The sequence below is a fragment of the Mercenaria mercenaria genome, chromosome 12 (genome assembly GCF_021730395.1).
Source record: "Mercenaria mercenaria strain notata chromosome 12, MADL_Memer_1, whole genome shotgun sequence".
Classification (NCBI taxonomy): Eukaryota; Metazoa; Mollusca; class Bivalvia; order Venerida; family Veneridae; genus Mercenaria; species Mercenaria mercenaria.
This window is the reverse complement of record NC_069372.1, coordinates 32,572,627-32,585,929: the sequence shown is the minus strand read 5'-3', so window position 1 is coordinate 32,585,929 and position 13,303 is coordinate 32,572,627. Positions and strand designations below refer to the sequence as shown.

Genomic DNA, 13,303 nt, shown 5'->3' with positions numbered 1-13,303 from the left:
GTTTGTCCACCAGGGCATAAAATTCTGCCTTTTTATTTACAGTTGATTGGCAGTTTAAGTACATTACTTTAAGTTTGGTCCTGAAGTGTTTTTTTTTTTTTGGATTTTTTCCTTTCTGGGGGCTGATCTTTACCTGCAGTGGACTAACATCTGGATCTGTATGAATAGTAAATCTGTTAGAATCTGAAAAAGATGAAATATCTGAGAGGGTAGTGGAGAAATTTAATGAGTCACATCCAGAACACAGCCATGAGAACGAACGGTCACATGCAACATTGGCATTGTTATTATAATGATGATGAAAATTACAGTAATAATAATAACAATAATAATGAGAGTAATTAAACACAGGTACTGTAGTGTGTTCAAACCGAGCATAATGCAAAATATATTCTAGCATTAAAGCGCTACATCACGGAGGCATCAATAGCGATTTCTGTTAATTTGTTATAGAGGTTTCATGAAAAAAATAGGTGTAGGAAAAATTGATATTCTACGACCTGAAGTTATCGTAAAAAAAGGACTTGTATTATTTTAACCATTAACACGGCTGTTGCTGGACGGAGTTTATACTGTACCTCATAGAAACATGACGCTTTCGCGTAAATTTCGAAGTGAAATGTGTACGTATCATTGTCTGAATTAAAATAATTAAACAGTACATAAAGTAGTTAACTACTGCGAGGCATTCTAGAGCGTTGGTTGTATATGTTTCGGAAAAAACCAGAGGTTTACTAATCTATTTTGACATTACTCCTGAATTCGGACAGAAAAATTTCCGGACAAAATTTAAAAGGTGTTCAAGATAAGTTCTGTAACTTGTCTGTTATAGATTGTTTTATAAATTTTCATTTTGTTTTCCCATTTTTTAAAAATTTTGCCCCACTTGCAGATATATTTAGGTGGTATCACATTTTGAATTTCCGGTGAAATATGACCAAAAAAAAAAAATATTCAGTTCTTTCCAAAAATCGTAATATGCTATGATTCAACAAAATAGTTTCCTTTTCCCATCAGATAGGAATAATTCTTAACCTTAATATCGAGGTTTGTTACCTTTATTACCCGACAATACACTAAAACAATAGAAATTCTTGTAAACGTGACTTCAGTGAGCTCAACAAAGCAATTTCAAGCACAAATACTGATGTGGAATATGTATATAAAGTAAGTTACACACTACGAGTGTATGTCAAAATCCCCTTGATCAAAATCCCCTCCACTGAAAAATGACTGGGAGTTACAAAATCCCCTTCATACTTTTGCAGGGGGTATCATAATCCCCTCTGTGATTTTCATTATAGATATATAGATATCAGTGCCCCAAATTAAATTATGTTTGCTAAAGGCATTGTATTTACGTGCTTTATGTAACAGACTTTTAAACTGTGTATAGTTGTATTTGAACTTGATGAAATAAGTAAAAATCACAGAGGGGATTATGATACCCCCTGCAAAAGTATGAAGGGGATTTTGTAACACCCTGTCATTTTTCAGTGGAGGGGATTTTGATCAAGGGGATTTTGATTGTCTCCCAGTGTCTCCCACACACTACAATGTCCAACCAAGATACTTACAAAAACAATGATTATGCAGGATGGAGAGATAAAAATAATTTTGACAAATCATTAAAACTAATATGACAAATTTTGACATGTGTATCATCAGATGACTCATGACCTAGCTAATTAAGGTAGTTCTGCACGTTTTGATCGAAATTGCATATGTTTCTACAATGTAGAATTTGATTAAACTCTGATTTTTCAAAACTTCAGAATATACCTAGAAAATTCAGCAAATAAAAAAGATAGGCTCGTGTGTTTGATTTTTTGCTAGACTGATTTGAAAATAGGGACCTCACGCAATACTTATAATAATGGGAGTCTATGGGAAAATCGTAACATTCATAACATTTTCGTGTATAGAAATTTTTCAAAAATGTAGATTTTGATGAAACTTCTCACATTTGTAAATAAAGACATGGCCTATGATTTGATGAAATAAAATGTATAGGTCCGTGTGCTTATTTTTGAGATATTTGACCATGATTAAAGTAAACCGGATATTTCACGCTAATTTTAAGACATTATTTTGAATTATTTAACGCGTGATATGTTTTAATATCATATTTCGACTTTAGAAATATAGCAACAGAGCCACTGTAATAAATTTACTCACAGGTTGCGATTAATCCATAAAATGATTTTCATTTCCGTACGCCGAATCCAGTCTTTATTCTACGTTTTCCGGAAAAATGACGTTACGCCATCACTTCCGGTTTATCAAACGTGCAGAACTACCTTAAAAGTTTGCTGTTATTTCTACCTTCAAGTTTGATTTTCTTCTATGTTATAACCTACAGCTCATAGATTAAAACAATAAAAGAATATATCGTTACCTTAATACTATTGTTTTGTTTATCCATATCACGTAAGAATTTCTATTGTTTTAGTCATTTGTCACTTATTAGAGCAACTCACAGCTAGTGTTGTAATCATACATTAAACACATCCCTTTTTTCACATAAATACTGAGGATTTATCTAATGAGCACAAGTGTTGGAAACACAATTTTAGTACCAGTTGTGTATTGCAATAATGCTAAAACATCTCAGCCGTGACGTGTCCATCCTCTAAGCCTTACCCATATCTGCATTTTCTTATTAGGAAAACGAAGACATTCAAAAATAAAAAAAAATCATAAAATACTGTATTACTAGTGCAGACTTACTTGCTTCAATAAGTGTTAAATTAGCCTTACTTATCTGGCTTATCGGGACTTATTTTATGATCTGTTATTTTATAGAACTTTGTCGTCCCTCTAAGCCTTACCCGTATCTGCATTTTCTGTTAGGAAAACAAAGAAGTTAAAAAATCCAAAAAAGTCATAAAATACTGCTCAAACTTACTTGCTCCAATAAATCAAACATTACTGTTCATGTTAACTTCAAATGGGTTGAATATAACTCATATATTAAAAAGTAGACTTAAATCGAGATATTCAGAAATATGTGTAAACAGGTGTGCGGAGAAATCTACCCTGACACACTGGTTTCAGTACACACCATACTGCCAGTAACACTAAATTGCAGAACAATTATTATTAAAACACAAAATTATATATTATATTAAAAAATGTCAGCTGGGAAATTTCAAGATTTAGTGTCATGATAAATTTATTATCAGAGATGTAATCTTAAGAAATACATCATGCATATATGCCAGAAAACATTCCCAACAGATTTCATTGGGAATTTCCTAACAGAAATATGCTGAATAAGTTTGGACATGACGGGACAGCGACAGTCAAAAGTTATCAATCTGTCCCGAAATGTCCTATTATTTGGACTTTAGAAGGAAATGTGCTTCTGTCAGGTAACTGGAAGTCTATCCTGCACTTTAGCCCGCTAGTCACCGTAGTCCTATATATTATACCAGATTTAAATTGCACCCCGTTTATGATAAACACAGTCAAAAGCACTCAATCAATCAGATGCATGATGTCAGTATATATATGCAGTCAGCTGTTATAGATGGAATAGAAGCTATGACTAATACAGAGCTATTTGACTTGAGGGAGAGAGTGAAAGAAAGCTCTCAAGAAAATGGATAGAAAGAAATCTTTAAGATAAAGCATGTCTGGCAAACTAGCCAAGTGCTCTTTGCAAATAGACAGTCTGGTTCTTTAATGTACCCGGGTGTGTAGAACTAATATAGGAGAAGCAGACTAGGAAGAATAAGTGTTGGCCACTTAGTAAGGTGGGAATCACTCAAGAACATTTCAGAAATGGACTAGGATTCAAACTCAGACCTCTTTATTGACAGTGGATTGATAGTCAAGTGTGTTTACCACTAGGCCTCTGGGACATCTGGCCTATCACCTAAGGGTTTTCTATGCATCCAGTACTTAATGTATTTAATGAATTTTGTATTTTTCCATTAAAATGCTGTAATATACTTTAGATAATAAGTTGCTTATCTACATCTGATCAGTGTTGTGTAAAAAGCAGTGTTGCTAGTGAAATTAGACTAATAATGGTAATTACTTGTGTCAATGTAGTATCAATATGATAAAACATTCACATTACATAACACATGCAATAATTAATTTGTGTCACTTCAATTAAACAGGAATTAGAAACAAACTATCAAGCCTATAGTAGTTGTGTACAGGTACGTTAAATATTTCTAATTTAGGCAGACAAAATATGATAAATTAAATCAAATCATTAGAGTTTTCATAAAAAACACTGATTACCGGATGCCTAGAAAACCCTTAGAGGATAGGAAAGGCATCCAATTAATACATTTGTTCAAATGGCTGCCAGAGCTAATAATAGAAAACCTTCTCATGAACCACATGATGGTCTGTAGCATCATTGTAACATCCTCTCTCAAGTTTCTTCAAATTGTATTGTTTGACTTATTATGGGCTGCCAGAGCTATATTAAAGTAGAAAAATCTTTGAACAACTCTTCTCATGAACCACTTAATGGATCATCGCCAAACTTGGTCTGTAGCATCATTTCAAGGTTCCTTTGCAATTTTTTGTCGAGCCCGCTGGCGGAAGCGAAGACATAGTTATCCAAATGGCTGTTCAGTGTATGTGCGTCCATGCGTGCGTCCGTCCGAATTTGTTTGTCCGGACCATAACTTTGACATGCATGGAGCAATCTTGTTTATATTTGGCATGAATGTTAACCTCAGTGAGACGAAGTGTCATGTGCAAAATCCAGGTTCCTATCTCAAAGGTCAAGGTCACACTTAGAGGTCAAAGGTCAAATTCAATAACGACTTTGTCCGGAGCATTGCTTCTTCATGCATGGAGGGATTTTGATGTAACTTGGCACAATTGTTCACCATCATGAGACGGAGTGTCATGCACAAGAATCAGGTCCCTAGGTCTAAGGTCAAGGTCACACTTAGAGGTCAAAGGATACAAGAATGACAACTTTGTCCGGAGCATGTCTTCTTTATGCATTGATGTAACATGGCATAAATGTTCACCACCATGAGACGGAGTGTCATGCGCAAGAACCAGGTGCTTAGGTCTAAGGTCAAGGTCACATTAGAGGTCAAAGGTCAGATACAAGAATGACTTTGTCCGGAGCATTTCTTTTTCATGCATAGAGGGATTTTGATGTAACTTGGCACAATTGTTCACCATCATGAGACGGAGTGTCATGCGCAAGAACCTAGAATTACTTCCATTTGTTGTTACTATAAATAGCTTATATTGTAACTTTTTTATTACTGGTCGTAGGGAAAAATCAGGGCCACTTTTCTGTAGTACAACATGCGTGTTACATCCAATTTTGAAGTGTATTTTGACCTATATCTACTGGTAAGGATTTTTGTGTGGACTTTTAATTTTGTTTATTTTTTTTAACTTTTTGCAATCTTTTTTTTATTTGGCATAAATGTTTGCCTCAATGCAACAAAGTGACGTGTGCAGCTCCCTGTTGTTTTGACAGCTGACAGGCTCGACATGTTGCCCGTGGGCATCTAGTTTCAAATGTGGGCAGCCAGCTACTTCTAGGCGTCACTAGGACTAAAAATAGAAATACTAGATTTATATAGCCCCTTTTCATGATAAACACGTTCAAAAGCGCTTTACATATAGCAAATGCAGTCACACAGGGTGCGAAATTCACCCTTTACTAGTACAGACACAGAGCAATCTGACCAGAGGGAGTGATTGAGATAAAGCCCCCAGAACAGATAGAGAGAAATCCTTTTTCTTTTTGATATAGAAATGTCCGGCTAACTTAGCCTAGCTCTTTGCAAATAGACAATCTGGTTCTTTAAATTGCCAGGTGTATAGCACCAATACACGCAAAGCCGTCTTTCCTGGGAAGAACCAGTACAGGCCCCTAAATTAGATGGGAGACACTCAAGAGCATCTCAGAAATTTCCAGTGCCTGAACCGGGATTTGAACCCCGGACCTCTGGATTGACAGTCAAACGTGTTACCACTAGAACATCGGTCCACCTAGACCAATTTTTCATGACTAAATGTTGGCAAAAAATTATCTATGTCTATATAATATCTATCAAACTTGATATCCTGCAAGTTGAAACCTTTTGTTCTCACAATAATTTTTGAGTGCACAAAATATAAATTCTCTAACACTGAAATGGAGAGTTATGTAGAAAGAACAAAAAACTGACTCTGTTAACTTTTGATCTCCAAAGTGACCTTGACCTTACAGCTAGGGTTCCATTGCTACGATTTCTACAGTCTTTTTAAGAAGTGAAAGAATTTTCAAAATCAGCTCAAAAATGACAAGAAAATTAGATGAATTGGTATCCCCCGCCGAAAGGGCTTGTGGTGAGGAATGGCAATAAAATATATCGGCAAAAGTTAAGGATGTTACTAAGAAGCAAATAATTTCATTAGTCAAAATCATTTTAAAAGAAAATGAATGTTTTTTTTGGGGGGGGGGGGGGGGGGGCAGGGGGGTGACCAGGTGAGGGTACAAAATTTCACATGTTGATTATAAATATTGATGGAAAATTAAAAATGATAAAAAAAAATGGGTGAGAGATGGGATGCATGATCGGGGTGGTGGGCGAGACTGAGTGGAGGGTGAGGAGGGGGAACAGTACAACTCTGCATGCTGATAAAGATTCATGGAAGGTTTGAAAAGAAATGATAATAAAAAGGAATTAATTTTTTTTTTTTTTTTGAGGGGAGGGGGTGTGACCAAGGCAAGGTGGTGACCAGGTGTGGGTACAAAACTTCACATGTTTATAATAAATGTTCATGGAAAAGAATGAAAGAAGTTTAATGAAATTCTATCAATTGGATGGTTTTTTATGTACAAATCTGTAGAATTTTAAACAATTAAAGGGCAATAACTCTAAGGAAAATTGACCAATGAAAATAAAATGACAGGCATCATCAAAGTATGTTGGTTCATATTTATTTCAAGTTTCATGAAATTCTACAAGCTTATTACTGAGAAATGGCTACAGACATGGATTTTTCATTAAATCAAGGGCAATAACTCTAAGGAAAATTGACCAATAAAAAAAAACTTGACGGGCATCATCGCAGTATGTTGGTGCATGTTTACTTCAAATTTTATGAAATTCTATCAGATAGTTACTGTGAAATGGCTGCGGACGGACATTTTTGGGCATTTTTCACTAAATCAAGGGCAATAACTCTAAAGGAAATTGACCAATCAAAAAAAAAATTTGTCGGGCATCATCGCAGTATGTTGGTTCATGTTTATTTCAAGTTTCATGAAACTACCTGCTAGTTACTGAGAAATGGCTGCGGACAGACAGACTGACGGACAGACAACGCCATTTCAATACCCCCCTCCCGATTTCATCGGCGGGGGATAATAAATGTTATGAGCATTTAAGTATTTTATTAAAATTGCAGACATTTTGTTTCCATGGCAAAAAAACAACAAAATGACGGATTTATTGAATTTCTAGATACATGTACATATTTGTATTGTATTTACTTGTTTCTGTGAAATTATTTCTCTACTTTTTATGCCCTCAAAGGGAGGCATATTAGTTTTCAACTGTCCGTCCGTTTGTCACAAGGTTAACTTTTTGCATGAAGGCAGCGTTAACTTTTTGCATGAATACACTTTACTCGCGAACCACCGCACACAGGACCTTCAGACTTCACATGCTGATAGTACTTATTGAATACACGACCCCTATTGACTTTGGTGTTACTAGGTCAAAGGTCAAGGTCACCAGATCAAAGGTCAAGGCACTGCGGGGGCATTTGTCACCATTAGTGACAGCTCTTGTTCCAGTTATAATGAAAGAAATTACCATGTTTTACATCTTACACTCAAGAAAGATAAGAAACTATCCTATTCAACAGGTTATTAGCCATCATGATCAGCCATTTACTTAACTGCTTAGCTCAGTAGGGAGAGCGTTGGTCTACAGATCACGTGGTCGCGAGTTTGATCCCTAGGCGTAGTGTTACATGTACATAATGTTCTCCGTGACGATTGATAAAAGACATTGTGTCTGAAATCATTCATCCTCCACCTCTGATAATTCATGTGGGGAAATTGGCAGTTACTTATGGAGAACAGCTTTGTACTGGTACAGAATCCAGGAAAACTGGTTAAGTTAACTGCCTGCCGTTACATGACTGAAATACTGTTGAAAAACCGGCGTTAAACCCAAAACAAACAAACAAACATAAATTTCAGACTGCCATATCTTTTTCAGTAGTGGTCGGCAGTAAGCAGTTCACCAATCAGAATGTTTATAGACTTGTTATTTTGGCAAAGTTTGTTAACCATGTAGATAGTCTTTGTTGCATCATGGCCATCTTTCATGTGTAGAATTTCAAGAATGAAATAGCACATCTTTGGATGGAATCTAGAGGGTATATTGCTAGGATTAAAATACATATTGGCAAAGCCTTGGCCCCATTCATGGGGACCTGCATCCCACCCCCACCCCCACCCTCGGCTTATTTTCAGGGATATTATCACCTCTATGTTATTGTTACCATTGTTATTTATAACTGACTTTTTTTTTAAACAAAAGAAAAAGTCAAAAAACAATAGTCCTAAATATTTTCACATGGTCACTTTGTAACTTTCCAATTGGAAAATGCAGATGGTGATATGAACTACCAGTATTGGTTCTTCAAAATTTGTGTGTACCCTTTTTGATCACTTTTTCCAGACATGAAAGAAGTAGCAGATTATTAATTTCCTTTCTTATTTTAAAAAATGGACATATTATATGATGGTGCATGCTTCTGTCCATCTGCCCTCTGTCTGTCTGTCGATCCCTTATATTGCATTTCCTTAGCATAAACTTATAACTGTTCAAGGTATTGACTTGGCATATCTAGGAAGGTGACAATTAGACAATGTACAGAGCACATGAACCAGGTCAGTAGATCATAGGTCAGGGTCACAGATGGAGCTCAAAGGTCAAATTTGTCCTCTAGAGCATAACTTAATAACCAGTCAAGGTACTGACTTATGTTTTTGCATATACAAGGGTTGTCCCAGTAAATCATAGACTCTTGAAATAAATCATTTTAACTATCTGAAGAGTAAGTAGAGCTATCCTACTCACGGTTTCTACGTCAGCGTCACACCTTGGTTAAATTTTTTGTACCAGTCCACATGTTGACAAAACCTTTTGACATATGGCTTTGAAGGTTTCAACACTTCTGTACCATCGGCATGTCCAGTTTTAGGCAAGAATACATAATTCCATCAAACTCTTTGTCTGAATTATGGCCCCCTTTTAACTTAAAAATCTTGGTTAAAGTTTTCGTAACTGTTCATATTTATGTTAACTGTTTGACATATGGCTTTGAAACTTTTTTTACTTGTTTATTATAACAGTCTCTACCTGTATTCAAGAGTACATAACTCTCAAATATTTTGGTTGAATTATGGCCCTTTTTGAACTTGGAAATTAGTTCAGTTTTTGCGCAGGTCGATATTTTGTCAAAACAACTTGACCTGTGGCTTTGAAACATTGAACACTTTTTAGCTCGACTATTCAAAGAATAAATAGAGCTATCCTACTCACCACGGCGTCGGTGTCGGCGTTGGCGTCACACCTTGGTAAAGTTCTTCGTACCAGTCCACATTTTGACAAAGTCTTTTGAGATAAAGCTTTGAAACTTTCAACACTTGTTTACCCTCACCATGGTCAGTTATAGGCAAGAGCACATAACTCCATCAGGGATTTTGGCTGAATTATGGCCCCTTTGACTTAGAAATCATGGTTAAGTTTTTCGTACCAGTTCATAGTTTGACAAAGTCTTTTGAGATAAAGCTTTGAAACTTTCAGCACTTGTTTACCATCACCATGTCCAGTTATAGGCAAGAGCACATAACTCCATCGAGGATTTTGGCTGAATTATGGCTCTTTCTGACTTAGAAATCTGGGTTAAGTTTTTTGTACCAGTTCATATTTTGACAAAGTCTTTGAAGATAAACCATCACCATGTCCAGTTATAGGCAAGAGTACGTAACTTCATCAAGGATTTTGGCTGAATTATGGCCCCTTTTGACTTAGAAATCTTGGTTAAGTTTTTCGTACCAGTTCAAGTGTTTGACATATGGCTTTGAAACTTTTATCACTTGTTCAGTAGAATAGTCTCTATCTGAAGGAAAGAGTACATAACTCTGTCATATATTTTGGCTGAATTATTGCCCTTTTTGGACTTGGAAATTGGTTCTGATTTCATACAAGTCCACGTTTTGTCAAAACTATTTGACATATGGCTTTTAAACTTTGAACACTTGTTTATCATCATGATTTCCATCTGTAAGCCAGAGTACATAACTCTGACAACTATTTTGACTGAATAATGGCCCTTTTTGGACTTTGAAATTGGTTCACACATTGCCATTTAGTGCAAGACTTATCGAAATCCACAAATACAGGAACGTTGTTTGTCTAATGTATTTTTTTCTTTTGTCTGAATATCTGTAGAAATATTTTGACCGCATTCTTCAATCAATTCTTCAAATAGTCGAGTGCGCTGTCATCTGACAGCTCTTGTTTATTATCCCCCGACAAAAGTCGGAGGGATATAGTTTTGGCGTTGTCAGTCCGTCCGTCCTTCCGAGCTCACATTTGCATACTAAGTATTGTCTTAGGTGGCTATAGGAACAATAGGTAACTGTACTTTTTCTTTGATGTCATTCATTCCGTAAGGCTTTTATGTGGCTATTTTTCTCTTACGTGGCTAAAAGAACAATAGAGAGAACAAAAGAGTAGCCACATAAGTATCCATATGTAGGAACGTCTTTCTGTCTGTCCTTCCATCCGTCTGTCCGGAGCCATATCTAGGAAATGGTTGGGTATATTTATATAAAACTTCATATACATGTTCACCACTATGAGTTCTTCCAGCCCGTCAAGTTTCAGTCAGATTGCCCTAGTAACACCAGAGTTATGGCCGTTAGAAGTTTCTACTGTTAGCTATATAGGGTACTATAAATATGGCAATTTCTGCATCATAACTTTTGATATATTTGACCTAGAACAATGAAACTTAAACAAAATTTAGATCACCATAATGTGGTTTTGTACACACAATTTCATGCACATTTATTTGTAAATTAAGAGTTATTGCCCTTTAATTTTATAAAAATCCACATATTTGTACATAACAAACTTACCATTTGGTAGAATTTCATTAAATTTCTTTCATTATTTTCCATGAACATTTATTGTAAACATGTGAAGTTGTGTACCCATACCTGGTCACCCCCTTACCTTGATCACACCCCTCCCCCTCCCAACCCCCTCCACCGCCCCCAAGCCCCCCTCCCCCCCCCCCCAAAAAAAAAGATCATTCCTTATTTTAGATTTTTCTCAAACAAACTTCATATACATGTAAACTTCATATACATGTTCACCACTATGAGGTTATGGGGCCCATCAAGTTTCAGTCAGATTGCCCTAGTAACACCAGAGTTATGGCCCTTAGACGTTTCTAGTGTTAACTAAATAGGGTACTATAGATCTATATATAAGGCAGTTTCTGCAACATAACTTTTGATATATTCGACCTTGAACTATGAAACTTAAACAGAATTTTGAGCACTATAATGTGGTTGTGCACACACAATCTTTTGTAACTTCAGAGTAATTGCCCGTTAATTGTCTAAAAATCCACATATTTGTACATAACAAACTTACCATTTGGCAGAATTTCATTAAATTTCTTTCATTCTTTTCTATGAACATTAATTATAAACATGTGAAGTTGCGCACCCACATCTGGTAACCCACTTGCCTTGGTCACACACCCTCCCCCCCCCCCCCCCCCCCCCCCCCCCCACCAAAATTTTTTTTTTCTTTCCTTATTTTAGATTTTTTTCAAACCTTCCATGAATATTTATCAACATGATGCAAGTTGTACCATTCCCCCACCTCCACCCACCACTGATCATGCATCCTCTGCCCCCACCCCTCCCCCACTTCACCCATTTTTTTTTTATTTATGGCTCACCTGTCACATAGTGACAGGGTGAGCTTTTGTGATCGTCCGTCGTCCGTCCACAATTTCTTGTCTGCACGATAGAGGTTTCATTTATGATTTTATTTTAACCAAACTTGTACACAACTTGTATCACCATAAGATCTCGGTTCCTTTCTTGAACTGGCCAGATCCCATTATGGGTTCCAGAGTTATGGCCCCTGATTCTTGAACTGGCCAGATTCCATCATGGGTTCCAGAGTTACGGCCCCTGAAAGGGCCAAAATTAGCTATTTTGACCTTGTCTGCACAGAAGCAGCTTTATTTATGATTTGATTTTTACCAAATTGGCACACAACTTGTATCACCATAAGATCTTGGTTCCTTTCTTGAACTGGCCAGATTCCATTATGGGTTCCAGAGTTATGGCCCCTAAAAGGGCCAAAATTATCTATTTTGACCTTGTCTGCACAATAGCAGCTTCATTTATGATTTGATTTTAATCAAACTGGCATACAACTTGTATCACTATAAGATCTCGGTTCCTTTCTTGAACTGGCGAGATTCCATTATGGGTTCCAGAGTTATGGCCCCTGAAAGGGCGAAAATTAGCTATTTTGACCTTGTCTGCACAATAGCAGCTTTATTTATGATTTGATTTTTACCAAACTGGCACACAACTTGTATCACCATAAGATCTCAGTTCCTTTCTTGAACTGGCCAGATCCCATTATGGGTTCCAGAGTTATGGCCCCTGAAAGGGCCAAAATTAGCTAATTTGACCTTGTCTGCACAATAGCAGCTTCATTTATGATTCGATTTTAACCAAACTTGCACACAACTTGTATCACCACAAGATCTTGGTTCCTTTCTTGAACTGGCCAGATTTCATCATGGGTTCCAGAGTTATGGCCCCTTAAAGGTCCAAAATTGGCTATTTTGGCTTTTGCAGCCATATAGAGACTTCATTTATGGTTTTATTTGATACAAACTTCCAAAATAACTTCAACAACAATAATTCTTGGATTCCATGACAAATCAGATCCAAGTGTAGGTTCAGACTTATTTTATATCTGATTACCTCCCTTGATTGTAATCAAAATGGATTTATATCAGTAAGTACTTGTAGTACTTATTTGAAATTTCATTATTGTCATTAGTTGGACTGAGCCAATCAGGGTAGATAACTATGGACTGATTTTATGTCAAATTACCTCCCTTTATTTCAAATTGAAATGGGTATATCTCCGTAACTAATGAAGGTACTGATCTGAAATTTCATTTATGTCAACAGATTTATTTGGCAGATCCTTCTTTTCTTCACTTACAATAATTTTTTTTTTAATTA

The 13,303-nt window shown here is 36.2% G+C and overlaps 1 protein-coding gene across 6 annotated transcripts in view; it reads left to right on the top strand.

The window, feature by feature from the left end:
- Positions 1 to 529: 529 nt before the first annotated feature.
- Positions 530 to 13,303, top strand: part of LOC123533214 (uncharacterized protein PF3D7_1120000-like) — a 47,919-nt gene continuing 35,145 nt past the window's right edge. For 5 of the 6 annotated variants that reach the window (XM_053519574.1, XM_053519573.1, XM_053519572.1 and 2 more), the window contains exon 1: positions 530 to 623. The gene's annotated coding sequence lies outside the window, so the exon portion shown is untranslated. Of the gene's footprint in view, positions 624 to 644; positions 797 to 13,303 lie in introns of those variants that run through there. The other variant, XM_053519570.1, reaches the window with a different exon arrangement.